The sequence below is a fragment of the Triticum dicoccoides genome, chromosome 5B, assembly GCF_002162155.2.
Source record: "Triticum dicoccoides isolate Atlit2015 ecotype Zavitan chromosome 5B, WEW_v2.0, whole genome shotgun sequence".
Taxonomy (NCBI): Eukaryota; Viridiplantae; Streptophyta; class Magnoliopsida; order Poales; family Poaceae; genus Triticum; species Triticum dicoccoides.
In genome coordinates, this window is record NC_041389.1 from 689,561,223 (window position 1) to 689,581,495 (window position 20,273).

At 47.2% G+C, this 20,273-nt stretch overlaps 1 pseudogene; it reads left to right on the forward strand.

Annotated features, from left to right (window-relative positions):
• The first annotated feature begins 6,337 nt into the window (after positions 1 to 6,337).
• LOC119306672 overlaps positions 6,338 to 20,273 on the forward strand; it is an 83,885-nt pseudogene continuing 69,949 nt past the window's right edge.

Sequence of the window (20,273 nt, forward strand, 5' to 3'; positions counted from 1 at the left end):
CGCCGTCGCCCCGACCACACGCCATCGCCTTCGGTCCGGCCGCCGGCGCCCTTTCCTCTTATTTTTTGTGCATTTTATGTATATGTTCTCTGTGTATATATGTATATGTTCTCTGTGTATATATGTTCATATATGCAAAAGTTAGATTTTAGAAAAACTTTATATATGCAAAAATTTATACATATATGTAAGTATATATATATATATATGTATGTATAGATGTATGTATGTGGATACATGAGGGGGGTCGATATACCCCCTCTCCGATAGCATTTTTGTGCATTTTAGGTTTGTGTATATATATGTTGATGTATATATGCAAAAGATAGATTTTTAGAAAAAATACTATTTTTTCTGTTGATGATATGATGATGTTTTTTTTTCATATATGCATTTTTTCATATATGTATTTTTTTTAAGTTGTTAGTAGATATCAATTTTAGGTTAGTGCATTTTAGGTAGTGTAGAGGAGAAATTTAAAGTAAAATAAGGAAAAGGAAGAAAAGAGGAAGAAGGAAGAAGGAAGAAAGAAGAAGAAAAAGAATGAAAGGAAAAAGGAAAATAAGAAGATGAAGAAGAGGAGAGGAAGAAGAGGAGAAATAAATAAGAAGAGGAAAAAATAAGAAAAAGAAGAGGAGAAGAAGAAAGGAATAGAGGAGAAGAAGAAAAAATAGAATTTTTTTTCTATTTTTTCTTCTTCTCCTCTATTCCTTTCTTCTTCTCCTCTTTTTCTTTCTTCTTCTTCCTTCTTCCTTCTTCCTCTTTTCTTCCTTTTCCTTAATTATTTTCCTTTCTCGTCGTTGTCGCGTCGTTGTCGATATAACCCCCTCGAGATAACTTCGACATGAGGGGCGGTCGATATAAATACCCCCCCCCCTCGGGCCTCTCGCTCGACCAAAACTCTCGAGGACACCCAAACCCTAGAGAGAAAACGATGTTGGTCTCCTACCCCCTCCCGCCGCGCCCCTACCCGACAAATTAACTCTCTCAAAGTGTTGTTGTGTCGAGGCGACCCCAAACCCTAGAGAAGCAGCGTCGAGGCCACTAACATGATTCCTTATTGTGATTAGCTGGCTAGTTCTACGTTTGCCACTAGTTCCATCTGTACCATATATAAACATGTTATAAATATTTGCAGAAACTATGGAGCACTGCCGAGACGAAGAAACAGAAGCGATATTGAGGGACATAATCGCAAATGGAAGGGATGAAGTTGCGTCATTTCTCCTCGACACCGTTGTTGGTCAGCTGGAAAAACGGGGTGAAGAAGAGGGCTATGTTCATGATGGCTTCGGCCCATTAATGCCGGTACAAGAATAGGACTATGTTCATGATGGCTCCGGTGACACAATGGAGGAACAAGAAGGAGACCGTGCTGACTGCTCCGGTGACCAAACCGAGCCCGGCCAGGTACATATATATATATTAGTTAAGCCCGTGCTGACTAGTTAATTGATGCTTCCATTGTTTTGGTATATGTACACATATTAATTACTCTCGTCTTTCTTCCTTATAATTTCTAGCCCTCCGGATCGAGCACAACTTCGGTAAGGAGACTAGGCCCAAAGAAAAAGTTGAGCTTGGATGAAAAGTTTGAGATCATAGGAATCGCGCCCGACGGCGAACCGATTGAACCCATCCGGACAAGGAAGGCATTTTCTTCTCAGTGCGGGGTTCTTGTTAGGAAGATCCCGATCAACATCCAGCAATGGTATAAGCCTAAGGAGGAAGACCCTGAGGTGTCTTATGTCAATGATATGCAAAAAGAATATCTTTGGACTGAGCTGAAGGCAAATTTCACCCTACCACCAGAGGAGGATCCGGAGAAGCCAGTTAAAGAGGAATTAATCAAGTCTTGTGCTCTTAAGAAGATGGCAACCCTAATGAGGAGGTGGAGAAAAGAGCTGAACCATTTCGTCAAAAATAAAAAGACACCAGAATTCATCGGCAAATATGAGAAGATCAAGGATCACTGGCCCGCATTTGTGGCCCACAAGACATCGGAAAAGAGTAAGAAGATGTCGGAGACAAACAAGAAAAATGCTGCGAAGAAGACGCTTCACCATCGCACGGGTTCAGGTGGCTACCTGCAAGCCCGACCTAAGTGGTCCAAGGCTGAGAATGATCTGCTTGAAAAGGGGATTGAACCAGAGACAATGAGATGGCCAGACCGTTGCCGGACTTGGTTCTTCGGGTCTGGCGGAACCTTGGACCCTGTAACAGGGTTTTGCCAGTGGACGGACGAGCAAATGGAAATACCAGTCAAGAACCTTCGACACTATATCGATGCAGCGCAGCGAGGGACGTTCCTTCCAAACAGGGAGAAGGACGAGCTCACAATGGCCCTTGGGAATCCTGAGCACCCTGGACGGACACGAGGCACGCCAGGCTCCATTCCGTGGAAGGTTGGTTTTCCGGACGCAGGGGGTTACAAAACCCACGAGAGGAGGAAGAAACTGGAGCAGGACCAACTGCAGGTGCTGCACGAAAGGGTAATGGGGCTGGAGGATCGAGAAGAGGAACGAGAAGCAGCAGATCACAGCAAACGACCTGCCGAAGCTTCCCCCGAAGCTACCCTGCCATCTCAGCGGAGAAGCAGCGTGGCTTCCACCGAGCTGCTTCAGCCGGAGCATGTCTTGACGGCTCCTGCCAACTATCCCGTGGATGGTATCACGGAGTCTCAAAATTGCCACATGATGGCGCGATGGATGACTTTGAAGGTCAAGGCGGCTGTTGGCCCAGTTTATCCTAGTGGACCCGGCACAACTTATCACTGCCAGCCGATTCCAAAAGGATATGCTAAGGTGATGGTGGATGAAATAACGGAGGGATTTGAGGACCTCGTGCTTGACCAATGATGGATGAAATAACGGAGGGATTTGAGGACCTCGTGCTTGACCACCCTAGCTACCGGTGAAGGGGAGACTAGGCTGGGTTCTGCTCTGAAGACTCCATGCCTATGGAAGAAGGAGCTCATCAACCTTTTGAACTGGACGCCTCTGCCTCCTCCTCCTGCTCCGGCGAGTCAGGGCACTCCGCCTCCTCCACCGCCTCCTCCTCCGGCGAGTGATGATCAGGGTACGCGTGGCGGCACTCCGCCTCCTTCTCCGGCGCATGGCGGCACTCCGCCTCCTTCTCCGCCTGCGCCAGCGCTCCCGAGCAGCCAGCAGCATCCTCCTTCTCCGCCTCGCCGGCAAGGGCGGAAGAGACCCGCCGCCGCCCCGGCTGCTCCGGCGCGTCGTACTCCTTCTCCTCCGCCTCGTAAGCAAGCACGAAAGAAGACAGACGCCGCAGCCGCTCCGTCTGCTCCGGCGTCTAGCAGCACAACCAGAGGCGGGAGGCAATACAAAGACGGTCCATCATCTCTCAAGCCTCTAGAGAAGTTACCGTACAAGAGGTCCGAGGAGGAAAACTATACGATTGTGCGGACCCACGTGAAGGAGTTCTTTGAAGGGGTGAAAGCAAAGAGACATCCACCTCCGGAGGAGAAGGTAGATCCGGTGAAAGCAAAGCGCACTATCGATGCCCTGAGGAAACCACCAAAGTCTCCGCCGAGAACCAACTATGAGCGCATTACTGAACAGACATATCTCCAAGCCCAGCGGTCGGGAACTACTGTCAGTGCTAAAAGGTCAAAAGAACGAGCAAAGGGGAAAAAAGTTGCCCATCTCGGCGAACAAGCACAACAATCGTGCCCCCCGCTCAATGTGTCTAATGCTCCGGGGGCGGTGGTCGGTTATGGCAATCTTGACGATTACCTGCCTGACGATGCACTTCCTGATTTCTTGGAGGTGGACGAACACAGATACGAGTACGGGAAGCCTCTCGTCAAAGATGAAAAATCTCTGACAACAATGATGCGAAGATTCCATAATTGGTACATGGAAACCTGCAGAGAGTCTGAGGGTAAGAATGCTTTGTATCTGCATATTAAAGAGGAGCACGATCTCATTGCAAATAATCTGTTGACTGTTCCATTTGAGGAGTTCTTCGAGTTTTTCAATCAAAAGGCCCTCGATAAATTAATGGTCTTTTGCTACTGCATGTAAGTAGTATTTCTGTCATTAAGTCTCTATATATAGCTCGGCTCTTTCATTGCATGTATTTATAATTAATTATCCTCAATATATTATGCAGATTGAAGATCGTCGAGTGCAAAAAACAAGAAATTTATAATATTGGGTTCATTAACACAAATATCATAGATGTATTTCTGGTTGAAAAGAACGTCAAAGAGGCCGAGGACAACTTGCTACAATCGTTGATCAAAAATCAAAACAAAGATACCATACTCTTTCCTTACAACGGCCCGTGAGTGTTACTGTCGTGTGCATATTTGGTTTCCCTTATTACTCAAGCGAGCTTATAGTAATGTAATCGATGAGTTATGCATGCGTGCGCAGGTACCACTATATTCTTCTGGAGATTAAGCTTGAGCGTGGACTAGTAACCGTCTTAGACTCGAGACGGAAAGATCCCAAATCCTATGCGGACATCACTGAAATGCTCAGCAAGTAAGTTCAATCGATCATTATCGCACCATATCGGCAACTTTTTGTTCATTTCCTGATATCTCAAGTAATAATAATAATTTTCTTTGTTTTGCAGGGTTTGGAAACAATTCACCGCAGAAGCTCCGGGATTGCCGAAGGAGCTGACATATAAATGGCCGAAAGTAAGTACTACTGGCTAGCTAGTTGCGCGCATCTCCCGTTGATTCTACAACTATACTTTCATTAATGCCATTTATAATGCTTCATTATCAGTTTGATTGACCTCTATTTCTCGTAAAGTGCTTGTGGCAGGAGGAAGGGAATGATTTCTGTGGATACTACGTGTGCGAGTTCATCCACACCGTGACTTTGAAAAACAAGCGGGGCTATTCTCAAAGACAATATGAAGTGCGTAAGCAATAATATTCACAATTTCATTTTATTACACCATCATTTCTGTTGAGTTTCATTCATATATATGTATTAATTAACCCCCTTCTTCAAATTAAACGTGGCAGATGCGGAATGAACTCCTAGAACCAGATCGCATGAAAGCAATTCAAGAGGAATTGGCGGGATTCTTTCTTGTCCACGTCATCAATAAAGCCGGAGAATACCATGTGGAAATTGATTTCAAATGCTAGGGGTTTGTAATTAAGAGATTTTATACATATTGTACATGTATGTAGCCAGTAGCGTCGGATACATGATACGAAAACTTGTTGTTCGACCAATCTCTTGGAGAAGGAGAGGTCGATCGATCACTTCTCTCGGTATGCATGACGAACTTCTGTACTGAATGGTTCTCTCGATCACTTATGTATATATAGTACGTAGCGTCGACCAAGCACGGACATAAGAGAGGACACTTCTCTCTATTAATTAGCTAGCTAACACAATATATGAAACACCTAAATTAACCCCCCAAAACCCCCAACCTTCCCTCCTTTCAAAAAAAAAACAAAAACCCCAGCCACTGAAATGCTGACGCGTGGATGCCTTTTAGTCCCGGTTGGAGCCACCAACCGGGACCAAAGGCCCCCTGACTGGGCTCGGCGCACAGGGCCACGTGGAGGCACATTGGTCCCGGTTCTAGTTTGAACCGGGACTAATATGTGGAGGTATTAGTAACGTCCCATTAGTCCCGATTCATGAACCGGGACTAAAGGCCCTCACGAACCGGGACTATTATGTGTTTTTCTACTAGTGCTCCGTCCCCAAATTCTTGTCTTAGATCTAGATACATCCGTATCTAGACAAATCTAAGACAAGAATTTGGGGACGGAGGGGAGTAATACTTTGTCTCAAAAAAGTGTCTTTGATTTGATTTAGTACAATGTAGGGTTAGAGTTCATAGTTCGTGGATGGCATGTATGCATGGTTTTCTCTTTCGACGCCTTAGTCGTGTGGGATCTTAAATTTGGAGTTTGATGGTGTGTCCGGAGTGTTGCCCCAGTCTGATTTTGTCAACGATAATAGTCTTACCTTTGATGAGCCACCTTGAAGGTCCACAAAACTGCATATTAACGATGAAGCCGTGTCGAGCTTAGTCGAGGAGGTGATTCATCACTTTTTTCCTTTGATGGCTGTTGTGGTGGCGCCAGAGAGATGACAGACGTTGGTATCAAGTTCAGAGGATTTTTTATCTTGGTTTTATTTTTTCTTTGTGGGCTGATGTATATTCGTACAAAGGCTAGCGTTCCACCATATTTCTTAAGCCACGATGTTCGCGGGTTTTCCGAAAGCTGAGAGTAGCCCACCGTCGTCTCGCCTCCCCCACCGTGACCGGGAAGCTAGGGTTTACGGCCGCCTTGTCAGCCCCTCTCCCAGAAGAGGTGGAGCGCATGGCCGGCGCCCAAGGGTCGACGATGCCGGCCGCGGCAGCGGAGAGGGAGATGGACATTGAGCTCTCATGCCAGGGCTAGGGACCCAGCTTCGAGTTCGCGTTTGATTCAGAGAGAGCTTCTCCGACAAGGTGCTCCGGATAGAGATTGTCTCCAGCGGCGAAGTCGCCGGAGGATCCCTCCCGGAACCGGCGTGCCACCGCGAGGTGGAAGGTGCGTAGAGTGCCTCCCTGACCGGGCGGTGGATGGATTTAGCTTTTGCGATGCTTGGGCTAATTCCGTTTCTGCAAATAGCTTGGATTGATCTTTTTTAGTTCTATAAGTAGCGTTAATTCGCCTGTGTACATGCGGCTACGCGAGGACGTTATCCGCACCACTGGCAGCCCACGCGATTCGTGCTAACTCCAATATGACGTGCGCGTATAAACTCAGCCGGGCAGCGTACAACATCTTGTATACCGCTCGTATTTTTCTCTGCGTTCACTAAAGGCCCACATGTCATCTGATGGTGATAACGGCTACCTGCAACAGGCGTCACCGCGTCAGCGACCGGCGCCACGATATTTAATGAGCTGTAGCCACAACGGATACATGCACCAGGCGGGACGTAGGTGGTGTTGGCCATGCTTCAGTCTCAACGGCTACTCGCGCGACGCTCCTCTCTGCCTTTTTAAACGCCATGCCTCCTTGCTTCGGATGGCCATTCCAAGCAGCTCCCCTTCTCCATTGCTCTCACATTAGCCGGGCTTCCAAAGCATGTGTTCGTCCGTGTCCCGTAGTAGTTCAACACCACCTACGTCTCACCACACGAGCAATCAGATGCCTCCACTCCCTCTCATCCGTTGCCCCGAATGCAACGCCGGCTACGTCGTCTGGTTTGTCTCCGTGTAAGACAATAAATTTTGGGAACCAGCACAACCCTCTAGGGGTGGCTTATCTCATTATATATAATGGTTCTGTTACAATACGTACATAGGTACAGAAGCTATACATAGTCTAACACCCTTCCTCAATCTTAGCCACTTTCTAAAGAACTGAGAAGGGTAAGATTGCGCCTACCAGCCTCAAACTGTGGCAGTGGTAAAGGCTTAGTGAAGATGTCTGCAAGTTGATCCTTAGATGAGATAAACTTGATCTGGAGTTGCTTCTGTGATACACGTTCCCGTACAAAGTGATAGTCAACTTCAATGTGTTTCGTTCGGGCATGAAATACTGGATTTGCAGAAAGGTATGTAGCACCGATGTTATCACACCAAAGAATAGGAGGCTGTGGTTGAGACAAAACCAACTCCTGAAGCAAAGACTGCACCCAAATAATCTCTACAGTAGCATTAGCCACAGCCTTGTACTCAGCTTCAGTACTGCTACGTGACACAGTAGCCTGTTTCCGAGCACTCCAGGCGATCAAATTAGGGCCAAAGAATACTGCATAACCCCCCGTGGATCGCCTGTCATCTGGGCTACCAGCCCAATCTGCATCAGAGAAGGCCGAAAGGACCCGAGAGGAAGTCGGCCGAATATGCATACCAAATGTCAGGGTGAACTGAACATAACGAAGAATGCTTTTAACAGCAGCCCAATGAGTATCTCTGGGAGCCTGAAGATACTGACAAACCCTGTTAACAGCATAAGAGATATCTGGTCTCGTGATCGTCAAGTACTGAAGTCCACCAACAATGCTCCTGTACTCTGTGGCATCCGCAGGAGACAAAAGCTCACCATCAACAGCTGTTATCTTGTCAGTAGACGACATGGGTGTGGTGGTCGGTTTGCACTTCAGCATGCCCGCTCTTTGTAACAACTCCAAGGAGTACTTCTTCTGCGTAAGGACAAGACCAGTAGCACGAGAAGTGACCTCAACTCCAAGAAAGTAGTGAAGCTTCCCAAGATCTTTGACCGCAAAATCAGCACCAAGAGAGCAGACAAGAGCATCAGCAGCATACTGAGAAGAGCTGACAAGGATAATATCATCGACATATACCAAAAGATACATAGTGACTTCTGGCTTCTGTAGAAGAAATAATGAAGTGTCAGCAGTGGACGGCACAAACCCATGAGCACGAAGGGCAGAGGCAAGGCGGGCATGCCAGGCACGAGGAGCTTGCTTCAAACCATATAGTGCTTTGGAGAGACGACAGATATAGTCAGGACGATCAGGATCAGAGAAACCAGGCGGCTGTTTCATATAAACCTCTTCCTCCAAAAAACCATGTAGAAAAGCATTTTGCACATCAAGTTGACGAAGTGACCAACCACGAGAAACATCAATGGAGAGAAGAAGCCGAATAGTGGTAGGCTTGACGACAGGATTGAAGGTGTCCTCATAGTCAAGACCATGGCGCTGCCGAAAACCGCGAGCAACAAGTCACGCTTTGTAACGCTCAATAGATCCATCCGAATGCTTCTTCACTTTGAATACCCATTTTGAGTCAATAATATTTACCCGTGGTGGTGGAGGAACGAGAGTCCATGTCTTGTTACGAAGGAGAGCATGAAACTCCTGCTCCATAGCCTCTCGCCAATGTGGAATGCGCAGAGCAGCCTGATATGAGCGAGGCTCAGAAGATGGATCCGCAACAGCAGCAGCCAAACAAGCAGCCAACCAAGCAACCGTACCATCCTTACGTTCCTTAGGTTTGAAAATGCCACTGCGACTGCGTGTATGTGGTCGGGACACAGGAACCACCGAGGTCGACGGAGCAGCCTGCAACGGGCTGGAGGACGGCGACGTTGACGAGTCAGCCGGTGACGAGGAGCCAGACACAGTAGCCTCGGGCTCGGTCGGCGAAGAAGGTCGGCCCACCGGCGAAACCGGTAGAGCAGACGAAGCAACTGGCGACGCCGGCGTCACAGACCGGGCCGATGGCGAGCCCGGCATAGTGGGCCGTGGCGCGGCCGATGTCGCGGGCCGATCCGCGGATGAAGGCGACGTGAGGACAGCGTCGCGGACCCGAGCTGCAGGCGAAGACGGCGTGACGGGCCGAGCCGCGGGCGAAGACGGCGTGACAGGCCGAGTCGCTGAAGACTCGGCGGCTGCTGGCGAAGAGGGCCGAGCCGCGGAGATGCTCGGCGCGACGGGCTCTTCGGGTGACCATGCATGGGCACGCAAATCGATGCCATGCAACATAGGGCGATCAACATGCCCATCAGAAGGCGGTGATGATGATGGTGAATCCTCCAAAAGCTCCAAATGAGCCCCACGTCCGGTTCCTGCACCATGGTTAGGTAACAGCAAAGGAGAGTATGCAACATCATCAAATTGGTCAGAAGCAACAGAGGATGAATGCAGAGATGGTGGTTCGACAGTGGACACAGGAAGTTTGGCAAAGGGAAAAACATGCTCATCAAACACGACGTCCCGAGATATATAGACATGATTAGTGGGAACATGAAGACATTTGTAACCTTTATGAAGAGAGCTATAGCCAAGAAAAACACACTTCTTAGAACGAAACTCAAGCTTGCGCTTATTATATGGACGAAGATGCGGCCAGCAAGCACACCCAAATACCTTGAAAAAGGTATAATCAGGTTGTTCATTAAGGAGAACCTCAATGGGAGTCTTCATGTTTAAAACACGAGTGGGAGTACGGTTGATGAGAAAGCATGCAGTGGTGAAAGCATCACTCCAAAACCGAAACGGAACAAATGCATGGGCCAAAAGAGTAAGACCAGCTTCAACAATATGACGATGCTTACGTTCGACTGAACCATTCTGCTGATGTGTATGTGGACATGCTAAACGATGAGCTATCCCAAGCGACTGAAAGAAGGAGTTGAGGTTGCGATACTCGCCCCCCCAGTCCGACTGGACATGAACAATTTTGTGCTTGAGAAGACGTTCAACATGTTTTTGAAACTGAACAAAAATATCAAACACATCAGATTTGCGTTTAATAAGGTAAAGCCAGGTAAAGCGACTATAAGCATCAACGAAACTGATATAGTAATTATAACCACTGACAGAAGTCTGAGCAGGACCCCATACATCTGAAAACACAAGTTCTAAAGGATGTTTCACCTCACGACTGAACTCCGAAAAAGGAAGTTGATGACTCTTCCCCTGCTGACAAGCATCACACACTGCTACATCTTTATTACTAGACAAACTAGGAAGCTCATGACAACGCAAAATATGACGGACAATAGGTGTGGCCGGGTGACCAAGACGAGCATGCCACTGTGACGGAGAGACCCGAACTCCACTGAAAACACGGGCGACGCCAGGATGCTCCAGACGGTAGAGGCCCTGGCACAACCGCCCACTAAGAAGAATGTCCCTCGTGCCCCGATCCTTAATAAAAAGATCAAAAGGGTGAAATTCACAAAGCACATTATTATCACGTGTGAGTTTAGGAACTGAAAGAAGATTACGGGTCACAGATGGAACTCGAAGAACATTGCGAAGCTGAAGACTCCTATTGGCATGTCTAGTGAGAAGAGATGCTTGACCAATATGAGAGATGTGCATACCTGCTCCATTGGCGGTGTGGATCTTGTCGGAGCCATGATAGGGTTCACGAGTGTGAAGCTTCCCCATCTCGCTGGTCAGATGCTCTGTCGCCCCAGAGTCCATGTACCAGTGTGGATCGATGGAGTAGGACTGAGTGTGTCCCTGTTGCTTCTGCGGCGAGGGACGATCAGCCATGGCGACCTGACGGGCATTGTTGCGTGTATCTTTGCAGTCATTGCCAAGACCAAGGAAGCTTCGCTGGAAGCGCTTATGACACTTGGAGGCCCAGTGCCCATCGCGGCCACAAAGCTGGCACACACGTGGACCACCAGCCCCCGGTAAGGTCGTAGTAGGTGGGGGGCCGAGGCGGGCGACGGTGGCAGCCCCAAGGGAGACCGGGGTGATGAAGAAGAGCGGCCACCCTTGGTGGCGGCGTTGGCCGAGAGGGAGCCAGTGCCCCTGGTGCGGCGAGTCTCGACCCGTTGCTCAGTGAGAAGGAGCCGAGAGAAAACCTCGTGTGCCAGCATGGGTGTCGAGTTGCCCCGCTCGTTGATGATCTCGACTAAGGCATCATACTCCTCATCAAGACCATTGACAATAAACGAGTTGAACTCGGAGTCGGTTAGGGGCTGTCCACTGGAGGCCAATGTGTCGGCGAGGCCCTTGACCTTGTTGTAGAACTCAGTGGCAGTGGAGTCAAGCTTCTGACACTCTCCAAGCTGACGACGGAGTGCAGAGACACGAGCCTGGGACTGCGCTGCAAAGGTGCGCTCAAGGATGGTCCAGGCCTCATGAGACGTCTTCGCGAAGACAACAAGGCCGGCAACTGCCGGCGAGAGCGACCCCTGGATGGAGGAGAGGTTCGCCTGGTCCTACCCCGTCCAGACGCGATGGGCCGGATTGTAGACCGGACCGTGCACGCTGTCTACCAGCGCGGGTGGGCAGGGAAGCGATCCGTCGACGTAGCCTAGCAGGTAGTGACTCCCCAAGAGCGGGAGAACCTGCGCACGCCAGAAGATGTAGTTGTCGGCGGAGAGCTTGATGGTGATGAGATGACCGAAGTGAAACGACGGCGGCGAAGACGATCCCATCGAGGAGGCTGCCTGGGGTGCAAACACCATGGAGGCAGCCGGAGGCACCGAAGCCGATGCGGGAGGAGGCGGGACCGCAGCCAGGGCGGGCGCCGCAAAGCTCACGGCCGGTGCGGTCGCCGCAAGGCCCGCAGCCGGGGCGGACGTCGCCAACCCCGCCAGCGGGGCGGTGTGATCCGCTTGCGGCAGGAGCGGCGGGACGACGCCTGCGGAGTCCGCAGCGGACGGCGGCGCCGCGGTGTGGACCACGAGATCACGCCCGAGCGAGGGCGCCGGCGGCGTGGAGAAGACGGAGCCGATGCTCCTTGTCCCGATCGGAGCGGGAACGGAGACGGCATCGAGCGGGAGGTTGAGCAGAGCCGCAAGAGAGGCCGGGAGGAAGCCCGCAGCAGCGGAACCGGTGGTGGCGGCGCTCGACATGGCGGCGGCACGATCGGTGGCGCGGCGGCGGCAGTGAAGGCGGCGGCGGCTGCGGCGGCGGTGCGGGTATTAGGGTTTAGAAGCGGAAGCGATCGTAACCTAGCGTGATACCATGTAAGACAATAAATTTTGGGAACCAGCACAACCCTCTAGGGGTGGCTTATCTCATTATATATAATGGTTCTGTTACAATACGTACATAGGTACAGAAGCTATACATAGTCTAACACTCCGGTACAGAACTTAACCCAGGGAGGCACTTCTACAAGTGTGAACGGCATGGGGTAAGTTTTCCAAGACCTTCTCATTCCACCTTCTCCGCGGCATTCTAATCTTTGTTCATGGTGCAGCACGAAGGTTGCAGGTTCTGGAAGTGGGAGACAAGTACATACAGTACTTGAGCGAGCGATGGGGACATCTGATCTCGCACGCGAGCGTCCATCGCCACGTCGCACTACTCGAGCAGAACCAAGCATTCCTGAAGAACATTTTCATGCTGTGCCTCGCGAATTTGGTGGTCATGGTCACTATCTCCATCCACAAGTTATGAAGTATCATCCGGCCTGCGCACGGACCGCCGCGCACGGACATGGGCACGGCTAGCGCACTGCTGTAGTATCAAATTTAGTGTATCCGTTCCGCGTAGGTACTGCCGTTTCATTTTGTATGTTCTAGTATCCCATGCGTATGTGCATGTATAGGTTACAACGTTTTAGCGAGCCCATGCAGGCCGCGAGTGGGTGCATAATCAAATTATCTGGATGGCGTATTGAGTGGGGCACCCACCGTAATTAAACATGTCTCAAATCAGGAAACAGATCCAAACACGTACTTAGGCTGGTTGTACTGGGCAGTATCATAAATTAGTATCATGCATATGATATTAGTATATGATACCACCTTTCTAATGCATAGTATCATATAGTAGTATCATAGATGACTTTATTTATTCCCATGCATGACACATACTAGTGTAGCATTTATTATGATACGGTATCATGATATGATACTCAATCCTCTCTTACTTCATTTAATTCTATGCCACCTCATCAAAGTTGCCTAGTTGGCATGCATGATACTACCTATAATACTTCCATTACAACCAGCCTTAACGACAGGAGAGTGAATTATGATTTAAGTCGCCGGCCGCCATTCACTCATGCTTCATGCACCAATAATAGAGGGGGATGCGCGCCATCAATATACCCAGCCCACCTGCACAGAGTAACGCCACCCACCTAAAATTCAATGATCCAATTAATACTGCGTGAAGTGTAACAGAAGACGACAGGGCACTCTTGCTCTATAAATTGAGCTCTCGCGGCTAGACCCTCAACCAACACACACACCTCCTTCCTCCGGCAACACACAGCCACCATTGAGTGCCCGTCTTTGCAAACAGCACCGACATCACCGCGGTCTCGTATCGCCTGCCAAAGGTAATCAGCTTCTTATCGTTGGGCTTGCCGTTCATTATTCAGTTTAGTGACGGTGCAAACATTGAACATGGTGTTCGTGTGTGTGCGCCTACGCAGATGGATGAACCCATGCCGCTCATCGGCACGAACGACACGACCAACCCATCTCCAACGTCACGCTGCTCTCCAACCAAAGTACGTGCCATGCTAGACTCATTTGATGAGTTCAAACAATCTCTTGTCGACGAGATGTGTTTTCAAGGCCTTCTCGAGTTGCCACATTTGCCAAGGATTAGCCTCAAATTAAGTATATGGATCATGGCTAGAGTTGACGAGTTGTCTAGAACTATTTACATTCGCCCTGGAAGACAAATGTCGTTCAGGGCACCGGACGTGTTCAAAATTTTTGGAGTACCGTCTGGCCCCGTACACATACATAAAGCCTCGGTCGCCGAGACCAACCACGTGCGCGATGTGTTAATGATAAACCAGAGCGGCAAAAACCTATTATCTGTTGTCGAGAAAATATTAGTTAGACCAATAGATGAGTCAAGTTCTAAACTCGAGCTAGACCGCTTCAAAATGGCATTTGTCATTTTCGTAATGGGTCATCTGCTTGCCCCGTCGACTAGCCATGACCACACGAACACGCATTACTGGGGGGCACTCGTCCAGATAGACCATGTAAGCGAGTTTGATTGGTGCGAATATGTGATAGAAGAGTTGATGGCTGCATGCTCAAGAGTAAAAACAAATCTCAAGGCAGGACAGCCTGTCACGTATCTGCACGCCTGCCATTTATTCTTGCAGGTCAGTCTCGGGATTTCACCCGCTAGAATCAATTATCCCCATACGCACATTTAACATTTTATTTTCTGTAAATAGGTCTTTTACCTAGACAACCTCGATCTTGGGATTTTCAACCTACCGCACACTACATTCCCTCGAATAGCTGTGTTCGACGACACGCAGTTCAGACGTATGCTTTTACAGTGCAGCGTGGGCGGTACAGACTTCTCCGGAGCAATGGTCCTGTTCTTGTTTTTCGTTTACAGTTATTCATGTCTAAATAGCACGTTTTGATTATGAACCCATGTGCAAATGACAATTAATTCAACTGTACAGATCCGCGAGGCCGATCAGGTGTGCTACACGAGGAGTGCGTGGGACACCCCACCAGATCCTATCGGCCGTGCCGCTCCCAGCTTAACCGGCATCCAATGCAACAGATTACAAGCATCAGCCGGGCCACACGGTGCTCGCATTATTCCTGGATTTATTTCAGGATTTCCGGCGATGCGATTTTAGTGGGAGGAGACGTTCCCGTCGACGACGAGGCGCCTACCGTGACCTCGTAAATCTCAAGATGACAGAATCTGATCTGATGACACGAACATCTACCGTCGCAGGCTGGAAATGACAGAATCTGATGGTACGTCCATTAACGGATTGCTTGTGCATAATTATTACCACACCGTGTCGTTGAACAACTCCTTTCGTTCTCCATAGGGGAAAGTTCCTCTGGTCAGAAGGGCACGTCATCAGCCTCGTCCGGGCTTAAGAAGATGAAAGGCCCACTAGCGCCAGGGCCCAGGTGACTCATTTTAATGATATCTTTTTCCATAGCAGTGCCAAGCCGGTCAAGCATTTTTACTGATTAGACATCTCTCTCCCGCAAGATCACGAAACCACCAGCGCGGCGTGTTTTGTCACGCCTACACAAGGCAAAACCTTGTTCACAAGTCAGTCGCCAGCAGACGAGCAGAAGGGTTTGATCATGTTGTTGATGGAAAGCCATTGACGGATTTCTGAAAACCATCTCAACTGAAGAGATCGAAAGGTACATGCCAGTGGCGGATCCAGGATTTGAAGTTACCCGGGGCGGACTTAAAAAAAATAAATCAAAGCCACAATATGATCAAATAAGACAATCAAGAAAAATAATTGGCCAAGAATATGCATGAAGTCAAGACTATCAACATAATAAATTTATCAAAGTAGTTTCACCCTCGAGAACTAGGCAAAAAATTGTAACGCAAAAAATCACATAAAGTCTAACCTGGATCCCCGCAGGCTAAATCTTCCATGTTTTTTCCCCAAATATTTAATCTTCTAATCCATTTTTTTGCGAGAATAATCTTCTAGTCCATTAGGTAGATGAAACATGTAAAAACATAGAATAATCTAAATCACAGCATAGTATGCCATTTATTCAAACAAAAGACACAACAAACGTTTACCATTAAGTTGTACTTATGCGTGAAGGATTTGGTAGATGGCCTGAACATCACATTTTTAGTTAATTTTCAGTGTTCAACTTCCAAGAATTGAGCTAACATGACAACAAATTAAACATGATACTAGAAGAGAAGAGAAGACTAGGGGAGAGCAAAAGAACCTGGTCCTTACCTCTGTTGCCTGCTCGCTTGTTGTTGAGCAGGGCGTGAGTTCAGGGGAGCTCCTGAGGAGGATACGCTAGGGCGACGCCGCTGTGTTGTCCAGCATGAGGACAATACGCTATTTGACCCTTTTTTTTAATAAAACATTAGCAGGTAGGAGTGACATACCCAGTTTGTTCTCCTGTTTTTTTATGATATAAATAAAATAGAATTCACAATGAAATAAAAGTGAACTTGAAGAAAGTTCATCAATTTGAAAAAGGTTCATACAAAGTGAAAAAAATGTTTGTCAATTCAAGAAAGATTTATGATTTTTAAAAGAAGTTCATCAAATTCGAGAAAAGTTCACGATTTTCAAAAAAAGTTTGTCAATTTTGAAAACAAAATTCATTCCATTTGAAAATAGTTCATCAATTATGAAAAAAGTTCATCGATTATGAAAAAAGTTCACTGGTTTGGAACAAAAAGTTCATCAATTTTAAAAAGTTCATCAAATTCGAAAAACAGTTCACTGATTTGAAAAAACTTCATCAAATTTGAAGAAATTTCATTGATTTAGAAAAAAGTTCATCAAAATGAAAAAACGTTCATTCATTTGGAAAAAGTTAATTGAAATTGAAAAAAGAAATTTCATCAGTTTAAAAAAGTTCTTGAATTTGAAAATAAGTTCAAATTTTTTAAAAGAGTTCGCCCATTTTAACAAAAAGTGTGTGAACCAGGAACAATTTAAAAGAAGAAAGGAAGAAAAAGAAAAGAGGAAAGATGAAATGAATAGAAAGATGAATGTAGACACGTGATTTCTAGTGGCCAGTTGGTTGGTGCATTGCTGCTTGTAGTTGCCGGTTCAAGTTGCAGTTCTCAGTTCTTTTTCATTTTGAACAGGAAAAAAAATAGATGGGCCGGCCCAGCTCGCAGCGCTGCAGGCGCCAGTTTGCAAAATGAGCTATAACTGGCGTCTGCAGTGCCAAACAGGAAACGCCTGAGTTCAGGACGATCAGTTCCACGATCGATAGAAAAGGAACTAATGGGCCCATCAAAGTTTTATTGGGCTTATTTAATTGGCCCATCTATAGATCTCCTAGCGAGCAACTATCTGGCGAATCGTTTTCCTCGAATCGTTTTCCTCTCCCGTCCTCATGCTCGACCACACCTGGGACCTTCGAGCGAACCTGCTCGCCTCCCATGGTGGCCGCCGGCCAAAATCAGCACGGGGGTACCCTAGGTTTCGAAAACTTACCCGGGGCGGCCGCCCCTACACGACCCCACGCTGGAGCCGCCCCTGGTACATGCAAGCCACTTTGTCTATTGTCATGCAAATGCTGCTCAACTACGTTCTTGACGCAAGAAATAATACCTTTTTTTTTCGTAGGCCTTTCATAATTCATGCCACGCCAAGGTACATCTCCATCACCCCAAGCCCACTATTGACCCAGATTTTAGGAAAGGACCCGTTAGACCACGAAGTATGTGCTCTTATATTCCGACGTCAACATCAGATTGACGGCGAATCACTTTACGTGAACAACCGGTCTCGTTTCCGTTTATTCCTAGAGCCAGATATATCGGTCAGTATTTAAATTATCAATAACCCGCTACCAATCCCACTGCCCTCGTTGTACTGCTCAAGATAATTTGCACGTGCTTCTATATTAGACTGCTGCTTTGGCTGGCGAAGAAATCTGGACACTTGTTTCTGCAAGGGCGCAGTTCATTGGGCCGCAGCTGACACACAACATCGCGGATTGCAGAATGGTATGCGTAAACAATCAATCCCGTGTCCATTTCTGCTCCGGTGCTCCCCCCGGGCTGAACGCGAGTGGGAAAAACACAAGGACAGTCCAGATGCGCCGATGGCGGTTCGTAATGAGGGGCACGATGGTCATTTCAGGTGGGTGTATAGCGCGCGTAGACCAGTCGTAGAGCCTTGTATGAGCCCGCGCCGGCCCGTGGTATATTGTACGCCGGGCGTGTACGTGTATTATACGTTGGCGGTTGCGTTTCCCCGCGGTCGTGCGCGTGCACGTGTTCGTGGGTAGTTTCCAGAAAAAGCCCCCTAGTATAAGAGGAGGGGAACGGGCATTGGCCGCATCGCCCACCCCATTTCCCCCAAATCGCCTCCCTCTCCCTCCTCTCTGCTCTGCCTCATCGTCTCCCTCACCGGCCACCCCACCTGCTCGCTCACCACCGCCGCCTCCCTCTCTTCTCCTGCTTGCTTCTGGCTCGAATGGAGCAAGGCCGTCGTGAAGCCGCCGTCGCGGGCGGAGATCTGCAGAAGACGGGCGCGGAGACCGTGGAAGATGCTGTGCAGACCCTCGTCGGCGGCGCGGGTGCAGGAGCTGCTGCATCCCGACGCGCTGGATCGGTCGCTGCGGCGGCGGATCTGGAGGAGAAGAAGGTGGCCGTGGCGGACTCCGCTGTGGCGGACTCAGCCGTGCCGGTGCTTGGCGTGACGGCGTCGAGCGGCCCGTCTGATGGACCTGCGGAGGCCGGCGGCGAGCACGTGGACCTGTAGGTAATCCTTGCCAGCAGTCCCCTCCGTTGCTGTTACCCCTGTTAAGCAGTAGTTTTGGGTGTTAGTGTTTTTTGTAGTTGCTAGTTACTGCATCCCCTTCTGATAGTTAGGGTTTATAAATGTTTGATTGATTTATAGTGAAGGTTAAGTTTTGATTCTGTGATTGAATCATCCAGTAGATCAAGTAGTTAGGGTTTTTTAATGAGATGTTAAGTTGGGGGGTTTTTGTATTGGATTCAATTAGAGCCACAGATATGTTCTATCTGTGATTGAATCACATGCAGTAGATGTACTAGTTAGGGTTTCTTAATTACATGTTTAGTTGGGAATTTTTTGTACTGGATTCAATTAGAGCCACTGATAAGTAGAATTTGTGATTGAATCACATCCAGTAGATGTAGTAGTTATGGTTTTTAAGGTTTATTTGTATTGGATTCAATTATAGACAGATATATACATAATCTGTGATTGAATCATCTAGTAGATGTAGTAGTTAGGGTTTTTTAATTAGATGTTTACTTAGGCTTTTCTTGTATTGGATTCATTTATAGCCAGTTATATGTAGGATGTATGATTGAATAATCCAGTAGATGTAGTAGGTATGTTTTTTTAATTAGTTGGTTAGTTTAGGGTTATTTGTATTATTCATTTATAGACAGTTATATAGATTCTGTGATTGAATGATGTAGTAGATGTACTAGTTAGTGTTTCTTAATTAGATGTTTAGTTAGGTTTCTATTGTATTGGATTCATTTATAGGCAGAGATAAATGTAATTAAATGGTGTGACTGAATGATGTAGTAGAAGTAAGAGTTATGATATTTTAATTAGATGTATTAGTTAGTGTTATTTGTAGTGGATTCATTTATATCCAATGATATATGTACGTAAATTTTGTGATTCAATGTTCCAGTGGATCTAGGAGTTAGTGTTTTTTAATTAGATGCTGGAGTTAAGGTATTTTAATTAGATGTAGGATTAGGCTTCACCATTTCACTTATTCTGACTTATGAGTGATCATTGAGAACTGCTCTGAACTAAATATTTATTAAGATTTACAAATGAAATGAAAACCTGACATGTTTGTGAAGTTATATATAAAGGTCCTATTTGCATTGTCTGTCAAAAACTGCTATATCATGGGTTAATAAGAGAGGAATGATATTCATTTATACCTTCATATGCATGTTCAAAAGCAAAAACTGAAATTCTATGTCCATATGAATGAACTTGTATTTTCATAAGATAATTGTTTAGTATGTATATAGCTTCATATATCATGGGTCTAACTTAAGCTAGTTTTTGAAAAAATGTGATTTTTCCCACCACCTCCAAATCACACAAATTTTCTTGAACATGGTGACCCACATGTGCCAATCATGGCTATGAAGAAAATTTGGAAAAAGAATTTTTTACAATGCCCCCTGAGGTATAGACCGATGTTTTGACCAGTCAGTGAAGAGGGCATTATAAATTAATAAAAAATTCAAACAATTTCAAAGCCTTTGGAACCCACCTTTGTTTGTGCAATAGATCATGTGTGCAAAAGTTGAGGTCATTTGGAGGTGGTCGAAAAAATGACCGCATTCCGGAGGGGCCATTTGGTCTAACTTAAGCTAGTTTTTGAAAAAATGTGATTTTTC